At 37.0% G+C, this 17491-nt stretch overlaps 1 long non-coding RNA gene across 1 annotated transcript in view; it reads left to right on the forward strand.

The window, feature by feature from the left end:
• The first annotated feature begins 2981 nt into the window (after positions 1-2981).
• Positions 2982-17491, forward strand: part of LOC126375354 (uncharacterized) — a 122406-nt gene continuing 107896 nt past the window's right edge. The window contains exons 1-2 of the long non-coding RNA XR_007567559.1: positions 2982-3200; positions 4131-4246. This is a non-coding gene — a long non-coding RNA (uncharacterized LOC126375354). The remainder of the gene's footprint in view (positions 3201-4130; positions 4247-17491) is intronic.

Raw genomic sequence — 17491 nt, forward strand, 5'->3', positions numbered from 1 at the left:
GATCAGTTGATCAACAAAAATGGTAAAATTAAGAATTTATTGTGAGATGAGGAGAAAGGAGAGAAAAGAAAAGAAAAACTAAACTCGGAAACTAAAGTCGATTTTTATCCGACAGTGTACATAGGTACAAAAGCGGAACACCGTACGTAGTCTTAAATCGACATAAGGCTTAATTAAAAAATATAATTTTAGGGGCTGTTTCACAGTTGTAAATCTTATCTGGCTTATAACAGTATCCGATACTGATCCAAACTACAATCTACGTGTCAATTTAGCAGCCAGTCCCTTAGTAGAAAATTCAAACATGTTTTTAAAAACAGTTTAAATATAGAATTAGTGTGTATTTTCATATTCCATTCGTTATTAACCTGGTCCAACTTGTTTCATAAGCTATATTGTATTTGAATTACCTATTGCTAGAACTTCCACTTTTTCCGTAAGAAGGGATTATCCCACATTTTATAGCGCGTAGAAACTAGCGCGCGCTCTATATGGTTAGTGTTATATTTCATCTACAATATTGTTCGGAATTCCCCATTCTATTTTTGAATTATCATCCTGTTTTATAATTGGAACTTTTTCTATTTATTCAATGAAAATAACAGCCTTTGTGATCTAGTGGTTAAGCGTTGGGCTAACGATCCAAAGGTCCATGGTTCGAATCCTAGTAGAGACATCTTAGAAAAATCACTATGTGATCATTACAGGCAGATCACCTGATTATCCGAAAATAAGACGATGCGTGCTTTGGAAGGCACGGTAACCGGTTGGCCCCGATTACTACTTAATGACGTAGGTAAGTAGTTGTTACAATAACCTTGCCACTAAGGTTGATACATATGTATATACATGAACAGCCTATATAACGTCCCACTGCTGGGCACAGGTCTCCCCTCAATCAACCGGAGGGGGTATGGAGCATACTCCACCACGCTGCTCCACTGCGGGCTGGTGGAGGTGATTTTTACGGCTAATAGCTGGGACCAGCGGCTTAACGTGCCCTCCGAAGCACGGCATCATCTTACTTTTTCGGAAAATCCGGTGATTCAAGCCTGAAAAGTCCTTACCAAACAAAGGACAGTCTCACAAAGTGATTTCGACAATGTCCCCATCGGGAATCGAACCCGGACCTCCAGATCGTGAGCCTAACGCTCTAACCACTAGACCACGGAGGCTGCCACCAAGGTTGATAGGGTTCATAATCCACATCACAACCCATGACCTACACGTTCGAAGAAGAATGAAAATTGGGTTTTGTAGTCTTCTTCTTATCGTGTGGGTTGTGAGGTGACGTACCAACCTCATCAACCCTGGTGTCAGGGTTACTATTGAGCCGCCAAAGGCCCCTGACATGACTCATGTAACGACTACTTACTTACATCAGTAAGTAGTAACCGGGACCAACGGCTTAACGTGCCTTCCGAAGCACGGATCATCTTACTTTCGGACAATCAGGTGATCAGCCTGTAATGTCCTAACCAAACTAGGGATCACAAAGTGATTTTTGTGATATGTCCCCACCGGGATTCGAACCCGGGGCCTCCGGATCGTGAGTCCAACGCTCAACCACTGGACCACAGAGGCCGGTTTTGTATTAATGCCTCTATTTCGGAAATCAACCAAGCTATAAGGTACAAAAAAATGGATTGATAAGAATCGTGTAGGCACAATATTATAATTCATAATCTTCTACTTGATGGCACATTTTCATGGATTTTAACTGACATTCAAGAGCCAAATCTCCTTATTATTCCTAATCATTTCCTCGTACGCCTACAAAACACTCAAACGACATGCTACAAACACTGTTGAATGAAGTCCATCAGAAATCATTCAAGCCTACGATCCAAACATGATATACTGCTATATTGTTCCCTCGAGTTATTTATAATGAATCTTCTTTGAACATTTCTGGTCAACTCCGACTTCCCGGGCCATAAATACTGGACAACTAGCCATTCCAGCATTTATTGCCGCTTGAAACACTTTTGCTTAAACGATCTCTTCATCTACAATACATCTCATTTCCATTTTAATTACTCGCTGTCCTGGAAACTGAAATACACCGTTACATATTTTTACGGCTACAGTCCTCTGTTCCGTCGTTAGAATAGAATAGAATAGAATAGAATATGTTTATTTATCAAAAAACTTAAACATGTATACATTACTGGCGGACCCCGCACTAGGGAAACCCTGTATCGCGGAGGTCCTGAACATTTGTTATTACCAAACATATTTAAATAAAGCGGCGAGCTAGCCTTTCATAACAGTACTATTATAAGATATTAATATACAATTTAGAATAAACAAAAGTAAGTAATAGAAAACAGTAAAAGACTTACATTTTATATGGCACATTTCACGACAAAGAAGAAGATAAAAGTGCAATAAAAAAAAAAAACACAATCCCTCGTTAGTTCTATTATTTTCATAATTATTTATGAAGCTACTGTGATGTGTTATAACAACGCAAGGGTAATAAAATTGAAAAGTAGATAATTGTCCAATAAAATAGAGGAATGGACCAATAAAAAAATAAAAGCTTATCAAAATGGATTATAAACTGCCACTTGATTTAAATAATCCTTGACAACAACATCACAACGATTTACCACTCGAACTAATTCGATCATAAATTGCTTTATCTCAAACTACAATTAACCGAAATGGATCACAATTCGGGTCAGTTAAGTCATCAATTCATTAATAGTCTATTAAAATGATAGGTATGATGCCTACGGGCGTCACAGCGCCAGCATCTTTCGGCCGAGTGCATTCTCTCAATCTCGAACCTGCATACAAAACCCCTTGGTGCAGTCTCCCACCCTACCTGTGCGCCGTCTCCCTCCATCCACATTGACAAATCTTCCCTCTCGGTCACACTTCAAAATTACATTCGGTCGTTTTCGTTTATGCTCGGATGCAATAGCCGGTGTGCCCCGCAGCTAAACATAATTTCAGCCAGTCTCAGTCTCTCCCCGGCCGTTGTAGGAGACGGATCGCTGCCGGCCGGCGCCACGCGGCGAAACATCGCACCGCGACTTGTTTGTATAGGGATGTTTGTTCCGAGATAGTGCGTCCTACAAACCCTTTGACAACGAGGATCAGTGACTGTGTGCAACTCGTGGTTCGAGCCAACTCAGTGTTAGGACCTAATGATTTTTCATGTGAAAGTGTCTTCTGTGGTCGGTTTGATGGTCAGTGTTGCGAGATCTGTTTAGCCCAAAGTAAACAAATATACGCATCAGATAATATTAGCTAGCTTTACTGCACCCGATTTAATGGATGCAAACGCACAAATGGTAACATCACAGCGGAAACATGAAATGATTTAGTTACACTGAAATGTTATGACTTTCAGAAACGTTTACAGGCTGTGTAATATTATATTACCAGGAAAGCGTCAGCCCTGTAAACATTACATTTAACGGTGATTATCAGAAGAAACATCATGGAGCAAATTTTGTAGGATCATCTTACTTTGAAAACACCATTAAATCGGGCAGTGAATTTAATATTGGACCGATTGTAAATGATGATACACATGCAGAGATAATTGATTTGATTAATAAACTATTATTTTAAAGTCCTGAGCATGTGGGAGGAATAAAAGCCAACAATGAGCCGGCAGTTTTAGGATGAACACGTAACAAAACAATTCATTATAACAATGGCGTATTGTTTGTGATTGAGCTAGACCTTTTTGTCCGTAAATTACTTTTATTTATGTACGAGTTTATAGAATAATTTCCGTGGGCAGGACATCAATGTGGAGCTTTGTAGAATCAATTAATAGTTTGTAGGGTGTTGTATAGTTAATGATTACAATAAATCTATTGTTGAACTCCACGTGATTTGAATTCATTTATGAATTTATTTATAAAACGGCGGCGAGAAAGAATCGTTAGGAATGACTAGAAATTATTCAAAAGGAATGCAAATTCAAGTTGCGTGAGATAGCAAGCAAATTTTTGCTGTCTACATTTCTTATAAGTAACCGGAAGTGTAATACGATAGCGGTAGATGCTTAGTTATTGAACGAAACTTTCTTTGGGTTCAACAGATCAAATAACCCGTCTTATTACACGACCATCGACAGCAACTTAAATATAAATTGCATTCTACAGTAAGAGCAGATTCAAGACATTCATAAACTTTGCAAGTAATATTAATGAAGAAGATACAATTTTGGAAGTGATACATCAAAGGAAAATTTCTACACGAGGAAATAACAAACTGCGAAGTAAGTTAATTCGTCGATTTTTTCAAGCGTAACTCTGTTTATTATTGTCTATTGTTGTTGAAATTAGCTCTGGCTAATTTCTGAAGTGAACGCTCGAAGAAGTTTCTTTTGAGCTTCGTCGGGACGTTTTCTGAAATTAGGTGCTTTTTGAATTGTTGTACCAATTGATAATTATTTAATTTCACGTTCGTGCTTCTATGTTGTTATGAGTGCGTATTAAAAATATGGAACATGTTTAGCTGCTTGTCATCTCGGGAATGTCGTAAAATCCGACAGAGGGATTGTTCTTTCTTACATGATGGACTAATGTTACTGGCCATAAGCAGATTTCGTATCACCATAGATACATCATATCTATCTTAGGATATCGTATCAACAATGGCTGCAAGTCTTTGACTACGAATTTGTGTAATTGTGAGATATGTTAATTATATTTGTTCGTTTCCGATTCATAACTCCGTTCATATTTAACAAAAAATATTTGACTTTGTATTTTCGATAAAAGATGCGTTACTTATAAAGGTCTCATCAGGAGAATTCATTATCAGAGCCTATTTTCCCGTTTTGCTTCAAAGTTCATTCTATTTATAAAACTTTTTGCTCTTTGAAGATACACAATATTATTTCTGAGATTTTTACCGATTTTATAATACTCCTGTTATTATTAGGTACCTGCTAATAGTATGTAGGTAAGCCGTGCCTACGCAATAAAGAATATCTTGTCTTATAAGACTTGTTTTGCAATACAATACCTTTATGTAGGTGATAGGTATACACATGTACCTAAATCAATTTCTAGTTTTACCAATGTAAAATTTAAAGTTAAAATATTATTTAACATTGGTATTTCGTCATATAATCATATAACTTTACAATAAATCCTACACAAAGTGTAAGTTTATCCAGCGTATCAACAAACCCTTCTTTACAAATCGTTTTATTTCATTCTTCTACTGGAATTTTATCTACTAAAGGAGCACCTGATAAAATGGGCCGCGGCATTCATCATCTCCATTTGGGTTGCAAGTCGAACAATTCTTAACAAATGTAATACTTACCTTACATGTATTGACCGACATTCTACGCTGATGGATGTGGCACGCTCGTCTATGTATTCGATGATACACTTTCCTGCTCAGATTAGGTATCTACAGTTTTCGTTTTTGTTTGTCTAGCTATCGGTGCTTTGGAATGGATCATAGTGTTATCTTTAGGCTCGTTACGATTAAGGTCTATAACGACTCATGTTATTTTACAAGCTTAGAAAAGTTCTAGTATTATTGTAATAATACGACGGATAAATGTTCGGAACATAACAGCATCGGAACATAATATTCGGCAGTTAGTTACCATCTGTACGGCAGGTTCATTTTTGATGTGACTAATTGTTTTGCCGCAAATCGCATTTACTACTTGGCCGAACAAATAGGGAGAGCCGAGGGCTCTTACCCGGAAATTTGGCAGGTACTACCATGTAGTTTATAAGGTAAAATCTTATGGTTGGCTGACAACTCCTGCAAATTCATTGCGGTTTTAGCATACCATAGGATAGGATTCTCTACGTCAAGAAACTCCGTTTTAGGTACACCTTTAAGCTCGATTTTTAAAATAATTTTGAATTCGTTCCGTCTAGATACTTACTCAATTTCTAAAAATAGGTTGAAATTAATTAAAGACAGGAGACAGACAGAATGACATGCCAATTTCAATTTCTCTTCTGCTTCTACAGAATCCGTTTATTTATTTTATCTGTCTAACAACTAACATTTTAAAATTGCTCGCGTCTCTGTCATGTCCTTTTGTTATTACTTGACATTTCTTATAAGTACCTTACTCCGTGTAAACTTGGGTCGTGTTGGGTTCAAGATAAATTATGAAATTCTGATCACTAAATAAAGACAGATCTAAAACTAACGAAAAACATTTAATTTTTTCTATTTAACTTATTTAAGAAATTTAATCAAGAAAACCATAATAATAAGTCCAAAATTTTATCACGTTTTTCTATTACGTCACAGTGTGCCTTTTCATAAAATTTCCTTAGTAATTTCGTGTTTTGACGGTTACTAAAATGTAGCTAATTTGACTAGTTGGAAACTAGCCTACTACAGACTTCCAGCTACTTGTGATAAGAAGTCCTAAGGTGGATATGATTATCCTTATGGTGACAAGGGATTAGTCAATCGCCACAAAAATTGTACACCATGTTAGGAACGTTTTTCCCTTGGTACTACCATTACTAATATAAGCAGCCGTACGGTCACGAGTACTAATATGTCTACACTTTCTTCTTCTATCGTGTGAGTTGTGAGGTGGAGTACCAACCTCATCAACCCTGGTGTCAGGGTTACTATTGAGCCGCCAAAGGCCCCTGACATGGCTCATGTAACGACTACTTACTTACATCAGTAAGTAGTAACCGGGACCGATGGCTTAACGTGCCTTCCGAAGCACGGATCATCTTACTTTTTGAACAATCAGGTGATCAGCCTGTAATGTCCTAACCAAACTAGGGATCACAAAGTGATTTTTGTGATATGTCCCCACCGGGATTCGAACCCGGGACCTCCGGATCGTGAGCCCAACGCTCAACCACTGGACCACGGAGGCCGTACATATAATTTAAAACCATGTCACATCAACTTTTTTGACAAATTAAACCGTAAGTCTCGTTAGATGTCAAATATGATAGTGCGACAGGGTTCTAAAGTGGGTACCATGATATTGCTCATGACTGTACGTGTTCTAAGATTTTACTAGCTTCCGTTCACCACATAAGTTCAATTAATTCTTATTTTTTTATTTTGTCAGCTAACTTTTATTACTTACAATAAAATAAAAAGAAAACAGTTGCTTTCCGACATTTTTCTCTAAATACCTATTATTTTATATTTTGGAAGTATTTACTTTAAGCCCCAACAAAATTTGTAACATTTCATTCGGACTCGTTCAACTATAAATAATAAATAAACGCAACGAAGTTGAAAAGAAAATCTCCAAAAGTATGAGCCGAAGAAAAAAATGGTTTGTATCGTTGTATCGGCTTCTTTCATTAAAGATCATTAGAGTTTGGAGGATGAAAAATGGAAAATAAATAAAAGCTCATCAAAGAAAAAAATAAAAAATATAAAAGAAGTTCGTTGTAGGCTTCCGAGGGCATTTGCCCGCCTTTTTTCCTTAAAAGAATTTTGTTATCACCCCGTATTTAGCATCAGGAAACTTTTGAACTTCAATTGGGTAGTTTACCATGTTAAATTATAAAATTCTGATTTTAATAAAGACAGATTTAAAACTGACGAAACACATTTCTCTTTTGTATTGAACTTTTTTATGATTTTAAAAAGAAAAGAAGAGAGCCATGTCAGAGGCCTTTGGCGGCTCAATTATAACCCTGACACCAGGGTTGATGAGGTTGGTATTTTACCTCACAACCCACACGATAAGAAGAATCAAGAAAAACACAATAATAAGTCTGACGTCATAGTGTCTTTTTTCATACAAATTCCATAGTAATGTCGTGTCTTAACTTATTGGATTCCGGCCAAGTAGTTAATGCCATCTGCGGCAAATCTACAATAAGCCACGTCAAAAAAAAACCTAATTGGCAACTGACCTATTTGTGCTCTTTGACTTTTAAACTCTTTATGAAATTTATAATATAATATGTAATGTTTAGGTATATTATGCTACATGATATGTATTTAATAATACTAATATGTTATTTCATTGTCTTATGTAAGTCAATGATTTTGCAAGTAATTATTATGATGAATACATCGCACTAGATACACGCGCTAACACGGTTCATTCAAATTTGCATGTAACGATATCCTGTTGTTGGCGAAGATATTTTGTACATGTAATGTAAACAACTATCGTAAATACCATTGGATATCTGAATAAATAAATTAAGACTTTGAATTAAGATTATTTTTAAACAAAATAAAGTAACAAATCTTCGGTAATATTGTATTTAAAGACGTTAAATAAAAGCTTTGTGTATTATGTCATCATCATCAGCCCATTAACGTCCCCACTGTTGGGGCACGGGCCTTGCCTATGGATGGATAGGGAGATCGGGCCTTAAACCATCACGCGGGCCCAGTGCGGATTGATGGTTATTAACGACTGCTAATGCAGCCGGGACCAACGGCTTAACGTGCCCTCCGAAGCACGGAGGAGCTCGAGATGAAAAGTTTTTTTTTTTGGTCACCCATCCTATGGCCGGCCGGTGTATTATGTATAAAATTAAAATGCTACAGCAATATTACGACCCGTGAGCGGCAGTAACCCAGTTCAGTTCTCTGTGAGGTCACAAGTTCGAATCTTGAAGAGAACTTAAATATTCGAATTCGTATTTGGATCAGAATTGATTATTATTATCACATACTTGTCGGTGAAGGAAAATATCGTGAGGACACCCACATTTCCAAGAAATGCTTTTAAGAAGTATGTGACCTAACCTGTATTGGGCTGGTTTTCCTTTTGCGGGTTGGAACGACAGGCTGCCGCTTCTGTAAAAACCGGACCTGTCAAATCATCAGTTTAGGAAAGCGGACCCTGTGAAAACGGGATAACGCTGGAGAAATGAGTTTACAGCATTATTGGATAAAGGAGTCATGTCTGATCCATTATATTTTGTTATTTACAATTCATGCTCCATGTTAGGACTCCAAAATTTGTTGCTGCAAAATGTTTTCTGGTTATTAAAATTTGTTGTCTATAATACCCATCTATGGATTGAGTGAAACGTGGACTATGACACAGAGAGACAGAGAGAGGTTGGAAGCGTTTGAGATGTGGTGTTGGCGAAGGATGGAGGGTATAAGGTGGACTGAAATGGTGTCAAATGAAAAAGTGCTGGAAAGAGTTGAAGAAAAGAGAACCATATTGAAGACTATAGAGAACCGGAGAGGAAATATGATTGGCCACCTGATACGACACGATTCATTTATAACAAACATTATAGAAGGAAAAATTGAAGGGAAGAGAGGAAGGGGTAGACCTAGGATAACATTTATGAAACAAATAAAAGAGAAGGTGCAGGTCGTGTCGTATCGGGAGGTGAAGGTTTTGGCGGGAAGAAGAGAGGAATGGCGGTTACTCCACCGACAAGAGCGCTGCTCTTAAATAGAGAGAGAGAGAGAGAGAGATGGATTGCATGCCATGAAGTGAGTTGTATTTGTATTGTTGATCATAAAATGATATTCCTTGTGTTCCCATACAACTATAAAACATTTCTTAAAGCAATAAAATTTAGAATCACTGACGTCTCGGATGCATACTTCAGCAAATAAATTGATAAGTGCTCCGTCTGAGTAATATTTTAACCTTCCCGTATCGGATTTGAATTCTCAGTGCGGTGTAATCTCGGATCTGACCAAGTTCAAAATGAGTTACTTAATGTTATTCAAAACGTGTCGCTACATTTATCCCGAGTCGCAGATCAGGCACGACTGGCAGCGACAGCAATCCAACTCCATATAAATCTCAACTCGAATATATTTTAACTTTGTAATAGAGAAATGGATCAGAGTTTCTACAGGTAAAAGTTGTCGAGAGGTTTGTGAGTGAGGAAATTTTATGCGTTAAAAAATTGTTTTAAAACCGAAGGTTATGATTCATCATATCCATTTTGAGGATAAAATAATATCAAGAGTAGCTGCGAGTTTTGTTGTTGACTTGTTGCTCTGCTCACCCGATAAAAACGCGGGTGTGATCTTGGGATGCTGTGAGTGGTTTATTTGGGCTCTACGGTACTGTAGCACATTATTATGATAGACTATCTAACTATAAGGGCTTACATGTCATCATAATATTATTATAGTCATAGAATATTGTACATACGGGGATTTTTCGTGCACGGGTCTTAGAGGGGCGTTCGATTTTTATAGCTCCAGTGTTATTTTTTTTGGCGTGACTTATTTTGCCTATTTTTGTGATAATATGTCCCCACCGGGATTCAAACCCGATACCTCCAGATTGTGAGACCAACGCTCACTCAATACACCACAGAGACTGTTTCCTGGTGTCTTGTGGCTATACCTGCCCCAGGCATAAGTTGTTCAATGTGTCGGTCTATATAAATACTGAACCAGGACAACAGAGTACAAGAAATGTAAAAGTCTACTAACACTTAGTCCATATTTCATACACCAGATGTACCAGGAGTGCAGTAACGTCTAGAAGTTTCTAGATAAACGAGACGTGTCCGTATCGTCTGAATAGATAATGTACTTACATTCAAAATAATGCTGCGAAACTTGGACGCGATTCCTCGCTTTCATACATCCATATTTGGAATACTAACTCACGAAATGGGGCAGAGAAGAAAGTTCCGTTATTAATTCTATTACATTCAAGGAATAAAGGACTTAGATCTCACTACTTTGTTACTAAAAACTGAAAATCTCTGTGCAAAAGTGATTAAGCAGCTTTTGAGGTCTCCGTTTCAACTCTCAACGGCATCAATTAAGGCCTTTTTTATAAAGTCTAACATCCCCTCAAGTAATCATAGTAAAGAACTAGGTCCAGAATAAAATCCGTTCTAGGTTTTAAGGGTAAGCAAATATGGCGGTTATAAAAATATAGATAGTCTTATTACGGACCAGGAGAATGAGTTTGAACAATGATAAAAGTCCTTATAAGCCCAAAGTAAAACTGAAATTAGAAGGAGAGAAAAGTCGTCAATTGATATTTAATCAAGCGAAACCGCATCCGACGGTACCAGGAAAATAGCACTGGCAAGGATTTCTTAGGGTTAGGTTACCACCTGTCTCTGCAAAAGTCAAAGCTTACCAAGATAATGTAAATAAATTGTCATATTATGAAAGAACCCTACTATATTACGAACGTGAATATATATATATATATATTTTACATTCAGCCATTACAGTAAAAACCAATAAGCTTGAAGGTCTAATAGAAAAGAGATCTTAATTAAAATAATAAAAAAGAAACAAAAGGCGTCGAATTAATATTGCATTAAGCATAACTTCCTCTGACGGTACCAGGGATTCAACAGTAGCTAGGAGTTCTCGATAAAGGCAACATGTCTACATCGCCTGAATAGATAATGCCCGTCCGAGATAATGACGCGAAACTTGGATGTCCCTCTCATTAGGGAGATTCAGAGGCTGATTGCTCAAGGGTTAGGTTAGTTGCAAATGTGGGAGAAATTAATGGGTTTATCGGATTTTTGGTATAGGGCAAAATTTAATTTGATTGTTTGGGCTTTCCTTAGGCTGGATTACGAGTTCTAGAAAATATCTTTATTTATTTATTTGTTTGTACACAATAAAACAGAATACTTTATTTATTTATTTTTTATAATTTTCCAATTGTAAGGCTTTGTTGCCATGACTTTTATAAAAATTAACTGATTCGTCGGTCTCAGTTTTGCTGGCAAGATGAATACGATACAAACACTCTTTATTGCAATTAAAATAAATATGAATGCTAAAAAATTAAGATCTTATGAGTAGTGTAGACTGAAAAAGCTATAAAACGTTGATTTTTCATTTCTTATTTGTTGTTTTATAAAGCTACTCCATTATTCTAAAACTAAAATAAATGAAAAAATACAAAATGTTAAACTTCATAACAATACTTATATAATATAAAATATTCAGAAAAGATTTGCAAAGCGAAAGAACCTAAATTGAATTTAAGTACTTGAAAATTTTCATTATTCTTAATATTTGAGAGCGTCTGCAAATAAATTACTGCTTTCATAACTTTATTTGTGTGATTAGCTGTTTTGTAAAGAAATTAGGAAATTAGAATAAATTATGGTATAAAAGAGAAGGTTGACCAAATTGAAGACTTCCTTAGAAAATGTTTAATACGATCTACTCTGAACCAGCGTGCGAGTATGAAATGATTGATGAATGTGGTGAAATCAAGAGAAGTGTGTCAGGATCGAAGCAAAAATGGAATTCCATAGTATCTGCCTACCCCGGTGTGAAATAGACGTGAGTTTATGCATGTATGTTGAAAAGAAATCCATTGAGACCGATTTTTATAGACGTGGTTTGGTGTAGTGCGTTTGGGAGGTTCTGGATTCGTTTCTTATAGAATGTCCTCGACATTCCAAAAATCAATTTGTAAGGATGTCCCTTCTATTTGGTTTTGGAGCACACTGCATATAAGAATTATGGAGTGCTTCTGCAGACGCTTTGGTAAGTGAACATGATCCATGTAAGGATCCTCTGTAATATTAATCCCGATACCAAGGCTGGTAAGGTCGGCCATTGACATCACCGACACGACATAAAAAGCTTCCACTGATTTCTTTCGTCGCGGAGTCAATACATTTCACCGTTTCCGTCGTAAAATGAAAGCATATTCCGCGATGTTTATACACAATATCAAAAACGTTTACTCGGCACATAAACTTTACAAATCTAAATTTAACCCCGTTTGATCTTCGGACTGATGGTGATCATAGGACTATCGGCGTTGGAAAAGGGAAATGGCACCTCAAAATGTTTATTTTAAAGGTGTTTTAAAATTTTAAAGTCGTCTGCCACGTTTATTGGCTAGGTGAAGTGATTTAAAGTCAATCTGATGTCTTTTATTTTTATCTTCTTGCGAAACTTTTTAGTTGTGATGTTTTACTTTATTATTTTTCTTCTATCGTGTGGGTTGTGAGGTGAATTACCAACCTCATCAACCCTTGTGTTAGGATTATTATTGAGCCGCCAAAGGCTACTGACATGACTCATGTAACGACTACATACTTACATCAGTAAGTAACTGGGACCAACGGCTTAACGTGCCTTCCGGAGCACGGATCATCTTACTTTCGGACAATCAGGTAATCAGTCTGTAATGTCCTAACCAAACTAGGGATCAAAAAGTGATTTTTGTGATTTGTCCCCACCGAGATTCGAACCCGGGAACTTTACAATGACTTTTGTACTAATACCTAAGCTCACGAATACATCGGATGATGAACTAAGTGCTCACGCCTTACCAAGCTTTCTATTAGACAAACGTGATAGGTGGTGGTTGAGGAGCTCGGTGGCGCAGCGGTTAACGCGCTCGGTCTGCGATTGTTGAAGTAAAGCAACTTTCGCAAAGGCCGGTCATAGGATGGGTGACCACAAAAAAAAAAGTTTTCATTTTCGAGCTCCTCCGTGCTTCGGAAGGCACGTTAAGCCGTTGGTCCCGGCTGCATTAGCAGTCGTTAATAACCATCAATCCGCACTGGGCCCGCGTGATGGTTTAAGGCCCGACCTCTCTATCCATCCATAGGGAAGGCCCGTGCCCCAGCAGTGGGGACGTTAATGGGCTGATGATGATGATGATGATGATGATAGGTGGTGAGCCGTATCGACGTCTATATTTCGCATATAGTAGTAAATACCTATATTATTCTCAATAAACTCACGTTTCACACATTTAGTTAGAGTTTAGCTACGTTAGTATTATAATACTAAAATGTGTTTCTTGTAACCGAAGTTGTAATACAACAGCTTACTGTGTCTTAGACATGATACCTACTTAAGGCTGAAGTTACTTTGAAGTGTGGAGCTATGTAGATTATTATAAACTTGAATATATGGTAATATCATGGTTTGGATAGTGGAGAAACAGAATTTAGGAAATGTGCCTTGACTTGCCCTTTAAAGGACTTCAATAACGAAGCTCTCATAATGCATCATTATTAAACATATCAGTTAATGAAAATGGAGTGATATGGTTCCGCGGTGAGAAGATCAGTTCCTGCTTCCATTTACTGAATTAAGTATGTAATCCTTAACCTTCTTCAGAGAAGATTGTAAATCTCTTTCAAATATATCAGTATTATAATTAACATTTATCATTTATTCATACAATGAGTACCTGTATCACTTTAATCACAGACATACTCTTAAGCTTTGGTGTCCATAAATTTATTTACATAAACTGACCTATAGTAGTTCAAATCTCCATTCTTCTCTCGTGTGGGTTGTGAAGTCAAAACCTGGCCTCATCAACGCTCAGGGTTACTATTCAGCCGCCAAAGGATCCTGACATGGCTCATATATCATACATACTTACTTACGTAATAACTTAGTAGCCGGGACCGATTGCTTAGCATGCTCAGGTCATCTTACTTTCGGTCAATAAGGTGATCAGCCTGCGATGTCCTAACCAAACTAGGTATTGCAAAGTGATTTTCGGGTCATGTCCTCACCGAGATTCGAATCCTGGATCTCTGGGTCGTAAGCCCAACGCTCAACTACTGTACCATGGAGGCCGTGAGTCTAATCTCCATAGGACAGAGTTATAGTGGCGGCGTGTTTTCGGGTCATTTTCTCGGCAGCACAAACATCCGCTGCTAGAAGCACCAGAAACAGATCATGCTTTTGATTTACGACACAAATATTGAACAAAATTTGTCGTAAAGCTGATTTTATGGGTCGTTGCCTCCATTCCAGTTTTCCCTTGTATTATATTTCAATCCTGATTAAATTATGACCACCATAAAGAAAGTTAAAGAGAAATCCTGACATAACCGCAGGCAATTATGGTTATAAATGAATGATATGCTGGAAATTTAGAGACGTACAATTGATTTACCTTTGGAGAACTATTCAAGCAAACGTTTATGGTCGTAAATGTGTGTTGTAAGTTATGTGTTACTCCGTGTTTTATATTATATATTTGTTACTGTGGTGTCCCTTTATAATAAACGTTTCTTTCTTTCTTTCTTTCTTTTAAATGATGACGGTATTTGAAAAAAATGTTTAAACGTCTTTATAAATCTTGTTAGTTGCATGTACTTCAAAATGGTAAATGGCTTATCGATAAAGATCTTCTATATTCAAGTTCGGAATGAAGTTCAGATGAGTGCTGTAGGAGTGATAGGTATTCAAGGAGACATTGAACATATTAATATTAAATTAAGAAGAAAAAACAGTAAGTTGATTCCGTGCTTCGGAGGGCACTTTAAGCCGTTGGTCCCGGCTATTAGCCGTAAAAACACCTCCACCAACCCGCAGTGGAGCAGCGTGGTGGAGTATGCTCCATACCCTCTCCGGTTGATTGAGAGGAGACCTGTGCCCAGCAGTGGGACGTATATAGGCTATTTATGTTATGTTATGTAATACTAAATTACATTAAAAATACGGAGAAAAACTTAAATTAAATAAAATGACAAAATAAATGAAGCGCTAAAGATTTCGTTTCCCCGTGAAACCATGTTTCTGGTACCACCGGCGCTTAGAGAAAAACAAAATAAATCAAGAGCTGGGCAAGTTGTAACGTAGGGATTACACGACACGATTATCACAAATTCGGAGCAGTAAACCCGAGAGACATCATAAAATACGCGAAGCTTCCGTTCCTCCACCCAGTACATATTTTATTAAAAAACTTTACCCATCTTGTCACCAGAACGTTACAAGTTCGCTCGCCGATGCCAATCTCTCCTTATATTAAAACATTTTCATCACCAAATCTTCTGACGCAGTGTCAAACCGCTGACTACACCGGCAGTGGACGACAAAATTGGAAAAAAAGAAAAATTATGCTTTATGTTGATTCATTAAAGAGAAACTTTTATGCTTTGAGACTTCGACTGGAATCATTTCTTGTAATAAGGTGGGGTTGGGTGGCAAGTCGCCCACTTAATATATGGCGTTCGGGCGAGTTTACACTTTTATATTTTTATGCAGACCTAAATCTTGTGAATGATATTATCTACAAATTAAAGGACCAAATCACCCCTTCATTCTTCATTCGGAGTAAACTGGCCTTTTTTAAGTGTTAACTCGCCCGCAAGGCAACATTAAGTGGGAGACTTGGACATCTAACCAATAAGGTGGAAGCGAAATTTAGTTCGATAGATACTTTGTAGGGAGTCGAGTGTAGTAAATGTGATCACGCAAACTCTGTAAAGTCCGAAGACATTTTACAAATACTTGGTCTTGAGGTTTGCGAATATGGTGTAAACTTGAGAGTAAATGTTTGCGGATAGTTACGTAAGTGAGTGTAAGTTGAGAATGTCTTTTCGGTAACTGAGCTGGGTAATGTATGCAAAAATATAGCTTTGAAAGTTCAGCTTAGTGCTCAAGTTTACCTACTTGACTAGAATTTCTCAAAGGAGTCGGATACTTACTTATGATGAGGACGTGAGGATAGGATATTGTACTTGGCAATACCATTTGTTTTAGTGTGCATGAAACTATATTAAATACATCTGGTTTGAACATTTACCAATCTAGAAAAACTCTTCCTTCAACTCTTTTTCTCTTCTCTTTCTTTCTTTTCTTTTTTCCTTCTCTTTTTTCTAGCTCATCCCACATTCTATAGCAAGATTAGAACTTCATTCTATTCAACTTCACTCCATTAGTAAATTTTACCTTCATAAAAATATGAAAAATAACGTAGGTACTTACGTAATTTTTTTAAACCTGTACCTAAAAACCTGTACCTACAAGTTGTCACTTGTACAACACAAAGTGTCAAACAGCTATTTTACAACAAACTGCAAAAGAATAATGATAGGTTGGCTGGCTTAACATTAGGCTGTTTGAACAAAAATGATTTCTTAAAAACCCCTAAGAAGAAGGTAAGAGTACTCAAAACTAAACAAATAGAGGATCATTCAGAATAGACAGTTGAAGTGTCCCCTATTGTAGCAGGTCTATTGTTGAACAATAAAATGTAAAAATCACTTAACACTGTTAGGTTGTAAAACAATTTAGTGCGGACGTTGCCGTAGCTATTGGTGGAGGGATTCTTTGGAATTTATTGAGTGGCCCTTTCAATTAAATCTTGTGCTAATGAGTGAGTGTTAATAGACACTTCCGTACGCGTGTGTTTACTTGGGTGTAATTCGATTTCGTCTTAAGCTAATATCAAGTAATCCGAGATTGGAAGTATTTTAGGCTTACTGTTATTTTTTTGTAATACTTTCCTCATCCTTTTATCATATTGATTTTTTTTTACTGAGCTATTGCTCTATTTACGTATTCATTCATTTAGTTTTAAGTGTGTCACTTTCACCATCTCCCTCGTGTTATTCCGTTTTCACAGAGTCCGCTTAACCTAAAGGTTTGACAGGTTCGATTTTTACGGATGCGGCTCTCTGTCTGATTTTCTTCGCCGCTGAGTACGTGATAATCATAATCGTGATAAGTGTGGCACTTTACTATAATAAATAAACTGTACTTACAGTTACAGTTTAGTAGGTGCTCATCCTAGTGTTGGGAATATAGTAAATCAACTATTAACACAGTTTTCATAACGTTG

The sequence above is a fragment of the Pectinophora gossypiella genome, chromosome 18 (assembly GCF_024362695.1).
Source record: "Pectinophora gossypiella chromosome 18, ilPecGoss1.1, whole genome shotgun sequence".
Lineage (NCBI taxonomy): Eukaryota > Metazoa > Arthropoda > Insecta > Lepidoptera > Gelechiidae > Pectinophora > Pectinophora gossypiella.